Here is a 21860-nt window from a genome sequence, read left to right as displayed (position 1 = left end):
GAAATCTGTCCCCTTCGTGGATCAAAAATCTTACTATGACGTCACTTAGCCTCGGAGACATTAGGCTTAGAAACATCCCCTGATTGACCTTGAAAAAGGTGTCATTGACCCTGTCCCGTTAGTCTCGATCATAGATGGCAGCACATAGACCCCCTGGAGTAATACCTAGATCCCTACTAGTATTCTTACTTAGTTCAACTTCCCCCTCAATATTCTCTCAAATATTCATCTTCACACCCTTAGTATTACTAGTTTCATATTAGGAGTATTATTGGCAGTAGTAATAGTAGGAGTATTGGTAACAGAATGTAAATATTGGCTTTTGGTCGTTGTACATCCCCTTCAGTATGCCCGTGAAATTTCAGCTTGGTATGGCAAGCCGTTCCTAAGATATTGCCGATACAGTAGTGATAGGTCAATCTAAGAGAGCGGGGTAAAAGGACATTACAATGTCAATTAAAGAGAGAGGGATAATAGGACATTACTGTGTCAATTAAAGAGAGAGGGGTAAAAGGACATTACTGGGTCAATTAAAGAGAGCGGGATGATAGGACATTACAGTGTCAATTAAAGGTAGCAGACAGTACCCTTTTTCATATTAATATATACAGGCGGGCAGTACTCATACCATTCAATGGGATAGTCATTCCAACAGGGCATTAACATGTATCATAAAAAAATAACCACGCCTAAAAAAGTCATGTCTTTGCTTGGTTTTTTATGTTGTAATGAGAATCACCATACCATGAAAATTCGTCCTATAAAGCATTTGGTGTTAAATACCATGTTTTCTGTTAAAAGTCATGGCTGTTTTCATGGTATGGTGATTCTTTTCCTGGTATGAAGTTACGAAATTCTTTCTGTTAAGAAATTTCTTCGGTGTGGTTGTTTTATGTTTAACCTTGAACACGGGTATAAAAACTCTGACGATGAGTTATTCGAAATCTGATGGATGTTTTAATGTTGGGCATGATTCTTCATTATGGTATGATTATATACGTTGACAGAAACGAAAATGGTAAAACATCGTAGGGAATGCCAACTCCTATTCAGAGATACATATTTTTTTTTATTTGGGCGATTCTCATCTGTGTTCGGTATAATACACAATTACCATTAAATCAGTACTGTAAGGTCCCCTACCCCAACCCCAAGCACACCCTCCCCCAACTTTTTGCCCCTCCCCCCAACTCCTGCCCCCTAACCCCCCTCCCAAACCCCCTGATAACCTCCCCCCTCCAATACCCCTCCCTCCGACACACACACATACACACACACACATACACACAAACAAAAAAAAACACACACAAACAAAAAAAAACAGAAAACACAACAACCAACACAAAAAAACAAACACACACACACAAACAAAAACACACACTAACAAACACGCACAAACACACACACACAAACACACACAAACACACACACATACACACACAAACAAAAACAAACACAAACACACAAAAACAAAAACAAACAAACACAAAAACACACACACACAAACAAAAACACAAAAAAAAAAACAAAAACAAAAACAGACAGAGAAACACACACACACAAACAAACACAATCACAAAGACACAAACACACAGACACACAAACAAACAAAAACAAAAACTAACCCAAACACAAAAAAACAAACACACACACACAAACACACAAAAACAAGCACACACACAGACAAAAAAAGACAAACACACACACAAACACAAAGACACACAAACACACACACACAAACACACACACACAAACACTCACACACACAAACACACAAACACACACACACAAAAAAACAAACACAAACACACATACACACACATAAACACACACCCACACAAACACGCACACACAAACATACACACACAAACAAACAAACACAAACACATAGACACACAAACACACAAACAAGAAACATCACGAAACATCAAGAGAGTTTAGAGTTTAACAGTGACAAGGTAAACCAGGACAAAACAATACTGAAATAATCCTACTCTTACACTTCAACAAAAAAAAATCAAAAGTGAACTTTGAAACATCAAGAGAATGTAACAGTGACAAGGTAAACCACGACAAAAAGCTACTTAAATATTCCAACTCTTACATTTCAATGAAAAAAAAAATCTAAAATGAACTTTGAAACCTCTTCAGAATTTCACACACAAACACACACACACAAACACAAACACACACACACAAAAACACACACACCCAGAAACACACACACACACACACAAACACAGACACACAAACACACAGACAGACACAAACACACACACACAAACACACGCACACAAACACACGCACACAAACACACACACACACATAAACATACACACACCAACACGTAAACAAACACACACAAACACACACACAAACAAAAAAACACACACACAAACACACACACACACACACTCACACAAACACACACACAAAAACACACAGACATAAACACACACACACACAGACACAAACACACACACACACACACACACACAAACAAACACACACACAAACAAACAAACACACACACAAAAACACACACACACAAACAAACACAAACATAAACATACACAAACATAAGAACACACACACAAAAAAACACATAAAAACACAGACACAAACACAAACACACACAAACACAGAGACACACAAACAAAGAAACACACAAAAACACACAGACACAAACACACAGACACAAACACACAGACACAAACACACAGACACAAACACACAGGCACAAATAAACAGACACAAATACACACAAACACACACACAAACTGACACACACAAACAGACACACACAAACACACATACACACACAAACACACACACACAAACACACACACACAAACACGCACAAACACAAACACACACACACACACACACAAAAACACACGCACACACAAACACACACCCACACAAACACACAAACAAATATACACACACAAACAAACACACATAAACACATACACACACAAACACACACACAAGAAACATCACGAAACATCAAGAGAGTTTAGAGTTTAACAGTGACAAGGTAAACCATGACAAAATACTACTGAAATAATCCTACTCTTACACTTCAACGAAAAAAAAAATCAAACTTTGAAACATCAAGAGAATGTAACAGGGACAAGGTAAAACACGACAAAAAACAACTGAAATATTCCAACTCTTACATTTCAATAAAAAAAAAATAATCTAAAATGAACTTTGAAACATCTTCAGAATGTCACACACAAACACACACAAACACACACACACAAACACACACTCAAACACACACACAAACACACAAACAAACAAACACACACACACACACACACACACACACACACAAACAAACAAAAACACACACAAACACACAAAAAGAAAACTCACAAACAAAAACAAAAACACAGAAACACATATACACACACACACATACGAACAAACACACACACACACACAAACACATACACACAAACAAACACACAAACGCACACACACACACAAAAAAACATACACACACAAAAAAAAAAAAAAATAAACACACACAAACACACACACACACATACATAAAAAAACACAAACACAAACACACACACACAAAAACACACGCACACACAAAAACACACTCACACACAAACACACACACACAAACAAACACACACAAACACACACACACACACAAACATACAGAAACAAACACACAGACACAAACACACAATCACACAGACACACAGACACAAACAAACACACACAAACACAAACAAACACACACATACACAGACACACAGACACAAACACACAATCACACAGACACACAGACACAAACAAACACACACAAACACAAACAAAAACACACATACACAGACACAAACACACACACATAAACACTTACACACAAACACACACACACAAAAACATAAAAACACAAAAAAAAAAAAACACAAACAAAAACAAACAAACACAAAAAAAAATACACACAAAAAAACACAAACACAGACACATAAACACACATAAACACACACACAAACACACACACAGAGCACACACACACACAAACACACACACGAACACACAGACACAAATAAAAACACACAAATACACAGACACAAACACACACAAACACACAGACACAAACACACAGACACAAACACACAAACAAAAACACACAGACACACAATCACACAGACACACAAACACACACAGACAAACACACAAACACAAACACACAAACACAAACAAACACACACATGCACAAACACACAGACAAAAACACACAAACACAAACACACACACACGAACACTTACACACAAACAAACACAAAAAAACACACTCACAAACACACACAAACATACAAACACACACACGCAAACACACACACACACATACACACACAAACACACACACACAAGCAAACACAAACAAACACACACAAACACACAGACACAAATACACACACACAAATACACATACACAAGCACACACAGACACAAACACACAGACACAAACACACAGACACAAACACACAGACACAAACACACAAAAATAAACACACACACACAAACAAACAGACACAAACTAACGCAAACACACACACACACAAACACACACAAACACACACACACAACTCTTACATTGAAATGTAAGAGTTGGAATATTTCAGTAGTGTTTGTTCCTGGTTTACCTTGTAACTGTTACATTCTCTTGATGTTTCATAGTTCATTTTTGATTATTTATTTTCGTTGGAGTGTAAGAGTTGGATTATTTCATTAGAGTTTTGTCATGGTTTACCTTGTCACTGTTAAACTCTCTTGATGTTTCAAAGTTCATTTTGGATTTTTTTTCCGTTGAAATGTAAGAGTTGATATATTTCAGTAGTGTTTCGTCGTGGTTTACCTTATCACTGTTACATTCTGAAGATGTTTCAAAATAGATTTTGGATTTTTTTCGTTGAAATTTAAGAGTTGGAATGTTTCAGTAGTGCTTTGTAGTGGATTACCTTGTCACTGTTACATTCTGAAAATGTTTCAAAGTTCATTTTGGATGTTTTTCGTTGAAATATAAGAGTTGAAATATTTCAGTAGTGTTCTGTCATGATTTACCTTGTCACTGTTAAACTCTCTTGAGGTTTCAAAGCTCATTTTGGATTTTTTTTTTCATTGAAATATAAGAGTTGGAATGTTTCAGTAGTTTTTTGTCGTGGTTTACCTTGTCATTGTTACATTATCTTGATGTATCAAAGTTCAATTTGGATTTTTTTTTTGTTGAAATGTAAGAGGTGATATATTTCAGTAGTGTTTCGTTGTGGTTTACCTTATCACTGTTACATTCTGAAGATGTTTCAAAGTTCATTTTGTGTTTTTGTCACTGAAATGTAAGAGTTGGAATATTTCAGTAATGTTTTGTCGTGGATTACCCTGTCACTGTTACATTCTGAAAATGTTTCGAAGTTCATTTTGGATTTTTTTTTTGTTGAAATGTAAGAGTTGGAATATTTCAGTAGTGTTCTGTGATGGTTTATCTTGTCACTGTTAGACTCTCCTGATGTTTCAAAGTTCATTTTGGATTTTTTTTTTTCATTGAAATATAATAGTTGGAATCTTTCAGTAGTATTTTGTCGTGGTTTACCTTGTCACTGTTACATTCTCTTGTTGTTTCGGAGTTCAATTTGGATTTTTTTCGTTGAAATGTAAGAGTTGTTTCGTCGTGGTTTACCTTATCACTGTTATATTCTGAAGATGTTTCAAAGTTCATTTTGTTTTTTTTTTCGTTGAAATGTAAGACTTGGAATATTTCAGTAGTGTTTTCTCGTGGATTACCTTGTCACTGTTACATTCTGAAGATTTTTCAAAGTTCATTTTGAATTTTTTACGTTAAAATGTAAGAGTTGGGATATTCCAGTAGTGTTTTGTCATGGTTTACTTTGTCATAGTTTTATTCTGAAAATGTTTCTAAGTTCATTTTGGTTTTTTCTCTTCATGAAACATTTAAACTGATTTTTCTCCTCATGAAACTGCTAGTAAACTAGCGCACAAAAAATATTCTGTTCTACTTGATAAAAAAAAATAATGACCAGCATACACATTGCATTTTATTTCTTATTTCAAAGATAGCAATGTAATGACGTTAAGAAAAAATGCATTCCATTGTCTAAAATGTGTGCCCCTAACAAATAAACGAAACAACAACTTGTTGTAAAGGAACTTTTTTTTATTCCAATAATGACACATAGTATATTACACCTTATTAATATCTATGAATAAAAACGTTTTTGGTCTAACATCCTCTTATTCAAGAGCGGTATGTTCTTCTTGTGACAGTAATGGTTGGGAGGTATATCGTGGTGATTGCAGATGAATATTAATCTAGTTTTGACTATAGCTACTTGACCCCATGTATCTCTCTCAAATCTTATAGCCTCCAGTTAAAGCAAAAGGTTTCACTGGAATGTTCCCCCATCAACTCCTTAAACAAAAGAACTTTACATCAATTCATCTTTATATTCATTGATGATACTGTCTGCAAATACCCTTTTTTTAAATTTAAATCAAAAGTGTCATTATATTTTTCTGGTATGATTTAGATGTAAAAAAAATAAAAAAAATGTTTAAAAAAATAAATGTTAAAAAAAGTGTTGGGAGGGGGGTTTGGGGGTGGTGTCGGAGGGAGTGGGGTAGGAGCGGGGGGGGGGGGTAGCATGGGGCTGGGGAGGGGGGATGGGTTAGGGGCAGGAGTTGGGGGTGGGGGAGGGGCAAAAAGTTGGGGGGAGGGGCAAAAAAAATATGTATCTCTGAATAGGAGTTAGCACTCCCTCAGATGGTTTACCATTTTCGTTTCTGTCAACGCCTATAATCATACAATAATGAAGAATCATGTCCAACATTAAAACATCCATAACAGTTCGAATAACTCACCTTCAGAGTTTTTATACTCAAGGTTATAAAGATTATATGGTTATATGTTACAAGGTTATATGTTCAAGGTTAAACATAAAAAAACCACGCCTAAAAAATTGCTTAATAGACAGAATTTCGTAACTTCATATCAGGAAAAGAATCACCATACCATGAAAACAGCCATGACTTTTTAACAGAAAACATGATATTTAACATCAAAAGCTTCGTAGGACAAATTTTCATGGTAGGCTGATTCTGATTACAACATAAAAAACCAAGCAAAGACATGACTTTTTCAGGCGTGGTGATTTTTTATGATTCATGTTAATGGCCTGTTGGATTGACTATCCCATTGAATGGTATGAGTACTTCCCGCCTGTATATATTAATATAAAAAAGGGTACTGTGTGCTACCTTTAATTGACACTGTAATATCGTATCACCCCGCTCTCTTTAATTGACACAGTAATGTTCTATTACCCCTCTGTCCTTAATTGACCCAGTAATGTCCCATTACCCCTCTCTCTTTAATTGACAGAGTAATGTCCTATTACCCCGCTCTCTTAGATTGACGTATCATAACTCGATACGCCCTTTTGACGACCTATATGAATATAGTATGTTTGATTTAGTTCAGCTTTCCCCTTAATATTTACTCAAATTATCACCCAATATCATTTGCCTTAGTACTGGTCACTACAGAAGAAGTTATTGTAGTAGCAGTAGAAGTAGTAGTAGCAGTAGCAGTAATAGTAGCGTGCATACATTGCCTTTTTGGTCAATTGATCATCTCCCTCATCATTCTCTGAAAGTTTCAACTTAAAACCCTTACTCATTCCTAAGTTAAACCCTTTTGACAACGAATATGCACATAACGTGTTTCGATTTAGTTCAACTCTCTACTTAACATTCTTTGAAAGCTTCATCTGAATGTCCTTTTGAACATTAAAGTTCAAAGTGGCCTCTTTCTCAACTACAATACTATATGTAAGTATTAGATGAATTGGATAGCTGACAGCCCTTGAAGTGAGGTCTTCGGGGGGGGGGGGGGTGACTTTTCCAGATACATACTTTCTAGACCTTTCAGCAATGTTGAAAAAAAAAATTCTCTCAAAAATTTGATCGGATGTATGCATTTAGTTTTCTAGTTTTATCGACAGTAACGCGGTGGTCCATCCATCCCTAAGGATCGACATTGTCTATGCAAAATAAGTAGTTAATTTACACATTTATTTTTAACCTTTGCTTAAATAAGTATATTCATTTCAGGCTAGACGATATTATGTACAGACAATGCTATATGATTGTGCACCAAACAGTATTGAAGAGGGTCCTATGTGTGTAGGTGAACGGAGGAACATACTTGAAACCTCAAACGTATGCTTTATGCCCATACTCTGTAAGTATCCCTGAGATGTCAGATGAATCTAGCAGAGGGTTTGAGAGGAGGCGAATTAGCTAATATCTGATCACTATTGGTTCCTAGGTAAATCTTTGGAATCTCAAGAAACTTTTGACTCTCAAAAAAGCACTAGAACTTTTATTTTTTAGTCAAATGAGTCCCCTCCTAACTTTCCAAGATCATTCCTTCCATATTAGGTGGCTTTGGGGAAAAATAGCACTTTGAAGCTTTATGGCTGTGTAATATAAGCAGCGCTAGAACGTTGCCCTTTGTTACTAAGAATAATAAACCAAGGAATAACACACATAAAATTATGTCAATTAAAAATATACAGTAGTTAATTCTTTGAACTAGTTTTACAGAAATCGCATGAAATACATAACGTGAAAGAAAAGGTAATCGACCATAGAAGATGTTTTTTCACTAAATTTCATAGACGTGCACAACTTCCAAGATCCTACCACCTTTTACACGGAATTATAGAGACTCACTTAGAATTCGAAATGCATAGCTACGGCCAAGGAGATTTTTCCCAATAAATTGTATACCACTTGCCCTAACTTTTTAGGCGCTAGCGTGCTTCAAAGTTCCAATGACCGATAATCCCAAAAATATAAAACCTTGAAACATGCTGGCACCTAAACCGTAAATGTCAGTCTACAATTTATTGAGTCCTTTCCTTGGGCTGTGGAAACCTATTTTCCAAATTTCAAGTGATTCTCAAATCTTTGCTATCTTCGGTCTCCACTCCGGTAGGCTGCTGTGAAAGTGACAGCTTCCACCTAGGCGAGTCCGTCAAAATAATTTCTACCATTCGACTAACACACTGAAGTTGACTTAGCCTTTGGTTAAACAAAGTCTGGCGCCAGCTGAAAACTTTTAAAACTTCGGACAAAAGGGATTCAAATGATGGGTGAAGTTTTTATGAAAATTTAGCAAAAGATCGTCCGAAGGGGGAGACCCTCATTCAAAAGCTTTGTTCAGATTCCAGGCGAATTAGAACCTATTCATGGCGCAATTACAACAAAGTAAGATCTCATAATGAATGTACTGCATCATTGGAGTAGAAATCAGGCCCTGGCCTCTCTATTTCCATTTCCTCTCACCACATTCCCTCTCCACCTCTAACGTTTCAATAGATAGAGAGAAATGGGAAGCCTATTCTAAATTTTTATCATGTATGATTGGTCCCTCATACACATTCCTTCTACTCTAGAGTTTAATATGAGGATCAGTAGAATAGGGGAAAAGCCGGTAAAATTCAGCAAACATTTTAAAACGTGAATAGTTGAAAAATCATACCATTGATTCTCCCGGCCAGTCCATCTATGAAATCACCATCTATTGCAACAATAGGGTTCAACAAGTTCACACTTTTTTCCGAAAGTTTTAAAGACTCCTTTCTTTTCATTTCTGCGATAGTGGCAGTCTAGTGGCAACACCACTCCCTAAAGAGACAGAAGTATTTAGAACTTGGAATTTTCTGTCAAAGAAGCTTTCATGAAATTTTCTACGATAACTTCTTCGATGAGATGCCCCGTGGTGAAACGAGATAAGTAATTAAAAATATAAATATATTGAAGGAAATTCAGTAGCTACTTCTGGTAAATTTTGATTTTCAGCAGCATTTTACTTAGGCGGAAAAACCTGTTCATTTTAATAGTCAAATATGACATATTTATTGAAGAAGTTTTTATTACGATCCAACCTCATCTTTGGTTGATTGGAAGAGGAGAGGGCACACAACTTTTGAAAGAACTTTAAAAAATAGAGTAGTCATGGGAGAACCGCTGGGAGAATCCTTATATACTCAAGTTATTTTTTGGAGGAGGATTTGGACTCGAAATTTGTTGACTTGATAGTTCGCTTTAGCTGCAGTGGCTTCTAAAAGCTTAACGGGTGCTTGTTTCTGGCCCATAAATAGTGTTTCTCTTTTTGAACAAACTGAAACTAAATTAGAATTCCAAAGGTCCCTCCCCCTCCTCCTGTTTCAATCCTTCACCGAAGAACATTCTCACTTATAAAGGTACCTAGCATAGATAATATTGGGATCAAGAATGATAGGTTATGTAGTAGCAATGAAGTCAATCAAGGCAACGATTCTCTTAATACCGCATTTATGTTGTTGTTTTAAAACCAATATTTTTAAATGTGACACCTAGTTTCTTGAGTTATCAATTTATGTTAAAAATTTAAACAATTATATTCACGTCTAAAAGAAAGTAAAGTAATGAAGTGGTCCCACTTACTCTAAGACATCGCAAGGATTTGAGGAAGCTACAATGACTACGACTCAAATCGGCCCCACAAATAGTGATGGCCCTCAATGCAAACATAGTCATGAATCTAATATGACTTTAGGCTACCAAGTATACCTCAGGCGTCCTTGTGCTGTGGTGAATTATTATTTTTTCTCCAGTCTGGTTATTTTTTGATGCATATAACCTTATTATATATTCTAGGAACGCTGCTCAGCTGTAGCTATGGAAATATCAAACATATCTTCATCTTCTGGAAACCTGGCTCCATTAATGGAATACAAAGTCTCCCAGGTGTCCTGTCCTTTCAGATTAACTGTAGGCTTTCCGTATATCAATTAGTGACCACAGTAATATATAACAACGGAGAAAAAAAAATCTAAAAGCCTTGTTTCTTAGAAATCTGTTGCCAAGATCTAAACTGGTTTTCTCTATTTAATGAACGACAATGCAATCAGTAGGGTAATGCGTTTTCATTCGTTGTAATGACAATGTAAATTTTCATGAAAAAAGAACTGAAAGATTAGGACCTAAAGGAAAACGCGCTATATTTTTGGTACCAAACTGATTTTTTTATGTTTATTATCTCATCATTTTAGCCTACTTCTCTGTGTTTGTTTGCTCATGGATAAGTGAGGCATATAATTTTTTGTTACTTAAATAAGATTCTCCAAAAAAAGACCCCTGTAGTTACTTTCTGGATTATATAAAGTTCATATTGGTACAATAACCCCTGGAAGAATCAAAGAAATAAACACAGTTCAGTTAAAATCCTAATTTAGTATTAACGTTTCAAATAAATGAGGAGGTTATCAACATTCTGGAAGTTTACCATCCCCCCTAAGAACACACGTATACACAATGCATAGATAATAATTCTGTCTTTATCCATTGGTCCATTCTGTCTTTATTCCATTAGATTTGCACTTAGTGATCGAAAGTTGTTTTTAATCTTTTGTCAAATTCTGTAAAAAAAAACAACAGTGATTAAAAGAAATCACCGGGACAGGTTTTCAGTTAATTCTCATTCACACTAAGATTTTACTAATACCGATATATAGCTAGCGCCAATTCTAGGTTTTAGTAAGTCCCATTGTGACTTTATGCTGAAGTACAATTACTTTGCCAAGGACAATTAAAAAGTTGTTACGTGAAAATTTTGTATAAATAATTTCTTAGCCTCCGAATAGAATCTCAATATAGGATAATCCGTTTGATCGTACTTTATTTGGTTCATTGGGTACAAGGATGCTACTGTTTGTTGTTGTTTTTTCTAAGGAACAACATTCTGATTTCTCTGCATTAGATATTATAGGAAAATCAGACTTTTTGTATCAATATTCTTTTATCATATCTTTTATCATATATATGATATCATATGATATCATATGATATCATATTCATATGATATCTCATATGATATTCATATGATATATTCATATGATATCATATGATATTCTTTAATCATATATATTGAAAATAACCTTGTTTGTAAAACCAGTTGCTGCTTTAGATGAGTGAAAAAAAAACATATTTCTCGCCTTCCCTTCAAACATTTCTGATCATTTTACATATTGTGTAGATGATCGTAAGTTGATATTGAAAAAGAAACAGAACAAATGTCAAATTTTTTTTTATAATTTTATGATGAAAATGTCCTTGGCTTATACTTTCTGTTTCAATTTGGATCCTAATCGGAAAAGGTCCATAAGGTGTTTTTTGACGTTATGAGCCATCCCTGCTTTTCTGTATTTCCTTTCTTTTTCATCTGTTTAATCAAATCAGTAAGAATTTGGAAATTCAATTTAAAAGTACAGGACTTCTTCCTTAAAGAGTGTGATTGAGTGATGTTTGCTTCCAACTTTTCTTTGATGGACAGACCTTGATTCTCGCGGGAACTGGGAAACAAAAACGTAATTGGAGTGATTTAGTCTTCACTTTTTCTTGGAATTCAATCAATCATCAGCTTTTTTACGTTGACTGACTTTGTGTTGCCTCCTAACTGTTTTAAAGGAATTGATTTCTTTTCCAAGAATTTTCATTCGACGATTTCTTTGTCTTTGTAAAAAGAATGATAGATAATATTTAAAAGACAAATTCAGACGTAGAATTAAAAATATAGAAAAATGTGTATGATATTTCAAATAAGACAGTGGAAAAAAAAATCCCTAATAATAATAAAAGTCTGAATATTCGGCTTCGCGTCTGGAAGCCATTTCTAATGACACAAACTAAACTAAATCAGACAGAATACGTAAAGAAAATTAATAGACAAAGCAAAATGAAACAACCTAAAAAACTCGCATCTTAATTATGTCCAATATGGCAACGTTGATTATATGAATAGCAACAAATCAAACAAAATCAAGAGAAACAAATACGGATCAAGAAATACTTGTTTTTCCAAAGTCTTATTTGAAATATTATAGCCGTGTTTCTATAGTTTTGATTTCGTATTTCATTTCATATTATTTGTGAATGGAAAGGGAATGTAATCTAAAAAATTATTTACAAAGAAAAAGGTGAAATAGAATACGCAACCACTTGGGGGCATCCACATAAAACAGTAATATGATTTCAGTCAGAGGCGTTTCCAGGACTTGGCAGGGGAGCAGCGTCCCCCCCCCCGCAATTTCTCTGAGATGTGAAATTAAATTACTTTTAATTCATGCTTTTATACTTCTGTGTTATACCCCCCCCTATTATGAGGCCTAAAACGGCTATTGAGTTCAGTGTAAATGAATTCAGTATCTAAATGGAATTTCATTGAATTTTGAAAACTGTAATTTCATATATAGCCTATGATTTAATCCAATAGCTACTGATTAAAGTGAGTAAGAGAACAGTGCCATTTCAGGAGATCCTCCCGTAATATCCACTATTATACACGTTGTACGAAAATCTTACGACTAATAACAGCCATGTATATCCTATCTTATAAGCTTCAAAAATAGCACAAAAAACAGGTGCTTTTACAATATTTAGCGACATTCATTTGCAATTGAGAGCACTTCATATCCGAAACCTTAAGTTACAAACAATCTTACTATAACATAATCATGAACGAACCGAATGATTATAACAAGAGGAAGTGCAATATTGAGCAATACAAGGCCATTAATGGCAGCTCATGCGCAAGAACAGCTCAGTAGCACGTGTTATTTTACTGTTCCGTGGCACTCCTTTCTAGTCAAGATCGTCAGATTCGTTCGTTTGAGACTTTTATAGGGCTGTTGTAAGACTAAGGTCTACATGATTCAACCAAGGATGCTTGATAAATTGAAAGAAAGAACTTAAAACAAATTTGCGGTACCCCAGCTGAGATGTTGTAACATTTAGTGGATACCTCGCATAAGGAGATTGGAAGAATGGATATGCACAGGAAGACGCCATCTAAAGAACTTGTGGTAGTTCATAATTTTAAGCATCAGTGCTTCAATGGGTTTCAATAAATTTGTTGGAATTGATACCTTTGGTTTTCTATTGCTTTTCTTATAAAGTTATGTGTAGGCCTACCTATATCCCCATGTATTTGTCCGAATGGTAAAAATCGGAATTTCAAATTAACTAATACTGTTTAAAATTTTCAACCATTTTTTCTATTTGAGCTAATTTGAACTTTCAAAAAGGTTTAGTTTCAACAAAACACCACACTAATACTTAGCAAAGCACACTATGTGAGCAACATTCATGAGTCTTTTAGTTTGGAGTCATCATCTGAAGAGAGATCATAATGTCAAAAAGTGATAGATTTCAAATTCGTTCTTGGAAACAGTGCTTCTTTTATTTAATTCTTTTATGCATTTCTTCATAATCTTCAAAGAAAAAGGTTATTTCTGAAATTGAAAGAAACAAATTCAAGCTTTTTACAATACCTTTTATGTCTGTAGGTCTTTCCCTTTTTACCTTCAAAGCCCTCAAAATTTTTAGTTTTGTGTTAACAAAAGAGTCAACGGAGACGCTATGAGATAAAAGTCAAGATCTCTTCAAATTTTGACTCTTTTGCAAATATCAGTGGGTGTATGCGGACACAAGAAGACAAGAAAATTTCCCCTTATGGAAGTCAGCGGATAGTTATGAAAATTATTGAATTAATGTTTTGTCAATAATAGGACGGAACGTCCCTGAACAAACTATAGTCAGGCAATTGCACAGGGGGACTCTGCTGTCTATAAATCTATTATTTTTGTAATATTCCCAATAATATTTGTCTTCTTAAAAAAAAATCGTCTGTGTTCTTAGAATTACCCCCTCCCGTTCCCCTACCACCTGAAATATGGTCCTTCATAAATGTCTGGTAATTAAAATAAATTTCTTGATTTGCTTTGACAATAAGCAAAATGCAAAAAAAACCTTTGCTACATTAGGTCGACTTATGCCACTTCAGCTGATTTAAGTTTCCTTAGTGTTAAATTTTAAATGTATTATGTTTATGTCTCATTTTAACTAAATCGACAAACCTATTCTCTTATTGACGGCAATCATCCTTATAAATATGTTTCTAATTCTTAAAAATATGAGATTTGTCTAAATATTTTCTTGTTTTGTTTCTCATTTAGTTTTCGCGATCTGTTAGATCTTGAGATAGATCTCTTTTATTTTAATGTGTCTGGAATCGCTAAGAAGGGTTACAAGTGCTATTAAGACCTATTTCTATCTCGGTTCTGAGACTCTAATAGCTGCAATTGCAGAAGTTCTGAAGGATAGCTTACGATTGTTTCCGGTATTTTCTCTGGGCTCTCGTAAAAATATTATTTATCTTTTAGTATTCTTATGTTGTTTATGTTTGAAGTACGTAATAAGGACTTGGCTCTAAAATGTTGGTGCATATTATAATTTGATGTTTATTCAGTAATAGTTCTTTGGCAGAGGATGTATTTATTGTGGATGGGTCGAAGTAAACTTCTCTAATCCGTTCCAGTTTGGATTCCAGCAGGGTTTAGGGTGCGTCCAGGCTCTGACTGTGCTATCGTCGATCTTGATTGATGCTGATAATTCTGGTGAATCACTAGTCCTAGGGAGGCACGATGTAAGCCGTGCATTTGACTCGCTGATTCATGCCCATATTCTGATTTAGTTGTTTAAGCGCGGAATTAATAGTTGTGTGATCCGTGCCATGTATGATATGTATACCCATTTGGTTGTTGTAGTCAAATTACCTAATGGGACTGTTACGCACGTAGTAATACCAGTCGGAAAGGGGGTTATACAGGGAGCCCTTACGTCTCCAGTTGCCTTCAATAACTGTATTCTGGATGCCCAAGTCCACGCCACCCACTCGTGTATTTTAGAAAGAATCAACGTATCGCTTATAGGTTATGCAGATGACATTTTTAACCCCAGTCAAACAGTACTCTCGTTTGAAATAAATTTTGTCACTCTTATTCGAGAATACGCAAAGATCAATCTGAAATTTAACCCTAAAAATCTTGAGTTGTACTGCTCAACTGAGGTAAGGTACCAAAAGGATTTACAGTTAATCTCGACGTTGTGCCAGTCGCTCCCAAGTCCTAAATGAGGTATTCAGGTCTCCCAATCGGTGACTCTCTAAAAACAATAAGAAGTCGACTAATCCGTGATTTTGACCGTCAAACAGCCAGTGCTTACGGTAGCTTGGTAGCCCCTAAATTGTGACTTAACCGTCGACTGCTAAGCACACTTTACAACGTATGCGTGCTCCCAAATTTCCTGTATCTTGCATCGTTCTGGCGAGCATTCGCAGCTACATGTCGAAAGCAGTTGCGAAGCATTTATTTTCAATATGTAAACTATCTGCTTGCCTGCCCCCCCCCCCCCTGGGCAAGCAACTCATGAATTACGGGAAGGTACATAATTATAGATCCAACTGCCTCGATAAACAAGTATATTGAAGCTTATAACAGCAGAGTTGACCGACACCCCCCGGGGTCCCATCTTAAAACAGTAGATCGGTCTGTGAAAACGTTATATAGGATAGCAGATGATATTTTGTAAATGTTTCATCTTGTCAAGTAATACGTTTATCAGTATTTACGTATCTTATGAATATTTGACATTCCTTTTCTTTTTGCTACTTCTTTGTCTCTTTACTCCATTTGTCAAGCACATTACAACCGGTTATAAATAAATTCAATTCAATTCAGAATTCACTGAAAACATTTATTTTTTTTTCTTTATAAGGAAGCATAAAAGTCTATTGGATTAAAACATAGCACTTATTTTATTATGGAACTGATTTCTTTTATAGATTTTCTTTCACACTGATTCGAAATGACTATTTTTTTTGCATTTGGTTTGAATAAAAACATTCTCATTTCAATAATTAATTAAAAAAAAACTTTCTTAAAAATAAGTTTTTCAAAGAAAAGTAAAGGCCATTTTAAACTTGAGCTCAGGAGATACAAATACCTGTTAAAATTCAAAATCAAAACGACCATAAATTACTATTAAAGAATAAATGAAACCCAAAACGAACAGAAATTAAATAAACAATCATAGCAAAAAACATACAACAAGTAATAATATAAATGAATAAATAGATCTTAAAGCGAGAAATTCTTAGATTGAATATGAAAATCAAGCTTAAAAGGAAAACAAATATTTTGCTATTAAAGTATAAATGAAACTTAAAACGAACAGAAATTAAATAAACAATCAGTGCGAACAAACATACAATATATATTAATGTAAATGAATAAATAAATCTTAAAACGAGTGAAACTTAAATTGAATATGAAAATGAAGTTTGAATCGAATAAAAATAACTACAAACAAGAGTTTAGGTATCTTCTCACTGCAGAAGCCTAAAACCTACTGAGTCATTGGCTCTTTACTGAAAACGATTCTTTGAAATGTTTTCACTTTTGTGACTTTAAGATATCAAAAATTAACTAAGATTATAGGGAATAAATATCAGCATATGTATATTAAATTGACAATGCACATTTTTTTCAGTAAAATCATTTGAATTTTTTTCAGTAGAGTATAAATTATATTCTGGCTTTTGAAAAGCATAGAGGTTTTAAACCCTACTCACATTAATTTCTGCTCGTTTTGAGTTTGACTCTAATATTTATTTTAATTTTTGTTCATTTTGAGTTTCATTTATTTATTGATACTGATTTGGGGTAGTTGTATGCTTGGTAGATTATATGATAGTCCGGACGCCAGTTGTTGAAAATGTGAATCATAACACGACGGAATGGGGCTGCTATGAGAATTAGCCTAAACTCCACCCCCTAAATTGACCATGCGGATTCAAAAATACCAATGGCACTTGCTTGCGAGTGGTGGAACACTCCGAAACTTAACATTTTATTATATTTTGGTGTTTCATGCAAGAAAATGTATGTTTCATAAAGTTTTAGGTGCAGTTTTCCGCTCAGATAGAAAAGCCTAGAAGCCATAGAATGTTTTCATAACAAACAAACATGATTAGTTAAAAAAATGGCAGAGTTAAAAAAAATGGCAAAACTATTTGAGTCTTGAACAGTCTTGGAAAGTATAAACAAAATCAAATTGAATATTTGATATATAATGATATTAATTGTTGAAAGATCCATCAGTTCAAGATTTTTTTTCACTGGAAATTTTATTTTCATTTTCAATGCTGTAAGAACTGGAGAATAATAAAATTGTAATACATGAGTAATTCTTTTTCAATGAAGCACCAATGAGGCAGAAGGCTTTAGGTTTTTACAGTTAAAAAAGGGGGCAACATCCAAATTTTGCTTGTAGTGAAACTATAGTTGTCTTGATTAATCTTTAAAAGAAATAAAAAATTAAACTGAATATTTCATGCACAATGATATTAATAGGTAAAAAATCACCACTTCAAAATTTTACTGTAGTTTTAATATATATTTTCAATATTACGTACAAAAGAAAACATTTGCAATAAAATTCGTTTTCAGTAAAGCACCAATGACGCAGTAGGTTTTAGGCTTTTGCAGTGAGACGATACCTAAACTCTTGTTTGTAGTTATTTTGATTCGATTCAAACTTGATTTGCATATTCAATTTAAGTTTCAATCGTTTTAAGATTTATTTATTCATTTACATTAATATATATTGTATGTTTCTTCGCATTGATTGTTTATTTAATTTCTGTTCGTTTTAAGTTTCATTTATACTTTAATAACAAAATATTTGTTTTCGTTTTAAGCTTGATTTTCATATTCATTCTAAGAATTTCTCGCTTTAAGATCTATTTATTCATTTATATTATTACTTGTTGTATGTTTATTGCTATGATTGTTTATTTAATTTCTGTTCGTTTTGGGTTTCATTTATTCTTTAATAGTAATTTATGGTCTTTTTTACTTGTAATTTTAAAAGGCAACTGTATATCCTGAGCTTAATTTTAAAATTGCCTTTACTTTTCTTTGAAAAACTTATTTTTCGGAAATTTTTTTTTAATTAATTTTTGTTCGTTTTTGATTGCAAAAAGTTTCAAGTTTTCATGGCATGGGGGGGGGGGTGCTTACTGACCGATTATTCTTGACTGGAAAAAACGGATCTAGAACTTTCAATTTAAATCGAATGAGGCTTTTTTCAAAGTCTATACGATTACCTCTTTGATAAAAACCTTTGATATTTACCTCTTTGGACAGCGATTGACAACAATGAATGGAATGAAAAAATAGCTCCAATAAGGGGATTAAGACCATTTCACTTGCTGACACAAAGGGATCACGACTGTTTGGAATTGACCTTAATAGGAATTCGTGTGCCAAAGCAATTTTGCATCTATCATAGAGTATGTATTTTAAACTTATAATTGGATAATTATAATAGATTTCCTATGCGTTCTTCCCATATAAAACCACTTCCCATAGGTTATAAACCCCCTTAATAAGTTATGCCCCAGGGCATAACTTACAACGCCTGCCCCTGGGCCCTGGGGGGCTGTGTCGACACCGGAGTTTTTTGTTATCAGAACTTTGAACTATTTTAACAAAATGTCTATCTCAAAATTTTTATATGATGTATTTAGGGGGTGGAGGAGGGAGAGGGGCTAGTTGCCCTTCAATCTCTTTTGACTCTTAAAAAGTGAACAAGAACTTTCAATTTTCAATCAAATGAGCCCTCTCTAAAGTTTATACGAGCATCCCTTCCATAAGAAATAACATGAAGGATTTGGAGAATACTTAAATTACAACCCTGTCCTGAGGGCTTTGGGGGAGTTGTAATCCTCAAAGACCTAATTTCCAGAACTTAAAACTACGTTTAATAAAATGGCTGTCTTACAAATTTGATTCGATGTGTTTGGGGAAAAGGTGGGCGTGAAAGGGGGGTTAGTTGCCCTCATGTCACTTTCGACTATTACAAAGGGCACTAGCCCTCGGAATTTCCAATCGAATGAGCCTTTTTTGAAGCTTCTACGACACCGCCTTCTATAAAAACCTTATAAGCCCCCAGGGCATAACTTAAAACCCCTGCCCTGAGGGTTGTGGGGGATTGTCCTCCTCAAAATCATATTTTCTATATGGAAATCAACTACGCTGAACAAAATGGCTAACTCAAAATTTTGATTGGATATGTTTGGGAGAATGATGGGCGTAGGGGTGGATATTTGCCTTCCAATCACTTTCGACTATTAAAAGGGGCACAAACCCTTTGGATTTCCAGTTAAATCAGACTGTTTTACACTCTTCACGACAACGCCTTATATAAAACCTTTTATGCCCGCAGTGCATAACTGAAAATACTTGCCCTGAGGGTTGTGGAAGAGTGTCTTCCTAAAACACATGTTTTCTATCCGGAAATCTGCTACGCTGAACAAAATGGAAATCTCAAAATTTTAATTGGATGTGTTTGGGGAAATGATGGGCGTGGGGGGGGGGGGCCTAGTTGCCCTCCAATCACTTTTGACTTAAAAAGGGCACTATCCCTTTGAATTTCCAATCGAATGAGCCTTTTTTTGAAGTTTCTATGACAACGCCTTCTATAATCTTATATGCCCTCAGGGCATAACTTCAAACCCTTGCCCTGAGGGTTGTGAGGGATTGTCCTCTTCAAAAACATGTTTTCTATCTGAAAATCAAATACGCTGAACAAAATGGCTATCTCAGAATTTTAATTGGATGTGTTTGGGGAAATGATGGGCGTGGGGGGGGGGGAGGGGGCTAGTTGCACTCCAGTTACTTTCGACTATTAAAAATGTCACTATCCTTTTAATTTCTAATCGAAAGAGCATATTTTGAAGTTTCTACGACAACGTCTTCTATAAAAACCTTATATGCCCCAGGGCATAACTTAAAACCCGTGCCCTGAGGGTTGTGGGGGAGTGTCCTCCTCAAAAATATATTTTCTATCTGGAGATCAACTACGCTGAACAAAATGGCTATCTGAAAACTTTGATTGGATATGTTTGGGGAAATGATGGGCGTGGGGGGGGAGGGGGCTAGTTACAGTCCAATCATTTTCGACTTTTAAAAAGGGCACTAGCCCTTTAATTTCGAATCGAATGATCCTGTTTTGAAGTTTCTATGACAACGCCTTCTATAAAAACCTTATATGCCCCCAGGGCATAACTTAAAACCCTTGCCCTGAGGGCTCTGGGGGAGTGTCCTCATCAAAAATATAGTTTCTATCTGGAAATCAACTACGCTGAACAAAATGGCTATCTCAAAATTTTGATTGGATGTGTTAGGGGGAATGATGGTTGTTGTTGGGGGGGGGGGGGGCTAGTTGCCCTCCAATCCTTTTCAACTATTAAAAAGGACACTAGTCCTTTAATTTCAATCGAATGAGCCTGTTTTGAAGTTTCTACGACAACGCCTTCTATAAAAACCTTATAGGCCCCCAGGGCATAACTTAAAACCCTTGCCCTGAGGGTTTTGGGGAGTGTCCTCCTCAAAAATATATTTTCTATCTGTAAATCAACTATGCTGAACAAAATGGCTATCTGAAAATTTTGATTGGATGTGTTTGGGGAAATGATGGGCGTAAGGGGGGAAGGGGGCTAGTTACACTCTAATCACTTTCGACTATTAAAAAAGGCACTAGCTCTTTAATTTCCAATCAAATGAGCCTGTTTTGAAGTTTCTATGACAACACCTTCTATAAAAACCTTATATGCCCCCCGGGGCATAACTTAAAACCCTTGCCCTGAGGGTTGTGGTGGAGTATCCTCCTCAAAAATATATTTTCTATCTGGAAATCAACTACGCTGAACAAAATGAATCAAAATTTTGATTGGTTGTGTTTGGGGGAATGATGGGCGTGGGGGGGGCTAGTTGCCCTCAAATCATTTTCGACTATTAAAAAGGGCACTAGAACTCTCGCTTTCCAATTGAATGAGCCCCCTTTGAAGCTTCTACGACGACCCC

General features: G+C 35.1%; 1 long non-coding RNA gene across 1 annotated transcript in view; it reads right to left on the bottom strand.

The window, feature by feature from the left end:
- LOC148953842 (uncharacterized) overlaps positions 1-10672 on the bottom strand; it is a 49138-nt gene extending 38466 nt beyond the window's left edge. The window contains exon 1 of the long non-coding RNA XR_016141555.1: positions 10540-10672. This is a non-coding gene — a long non-coding RNA (uncharacterized LOC148953842). The remainder of the gene's footprint in view (positions 1-10539) is intronic.
- Between the last annotated feature and the right edge of the window lie 11188 nt (positions 10673-21860).

Source organism: Artemia sp. Qi Xiang Cuo, chromosome 3 (genome assembly GCF_049724085.1).
Source record: "Artemia sp. Qi Xiang Cuo chromosome 3, ASM4972408v1, whole genome shotgun sequence".
In the NCBI taxonomy this organism is placed as follows: Eukaryota; Metazoa; Arthropoda; class Branchiopoda; order Anostraca; family Artemiidae; genus Artemia; species Artemia sp. Qi Xiang Cuo.
The sequence above is the reverse complement of the archived record's forward strand: the minus strand, read 5'-3'. Positions and strand labels throughout refer to the sequence as shown.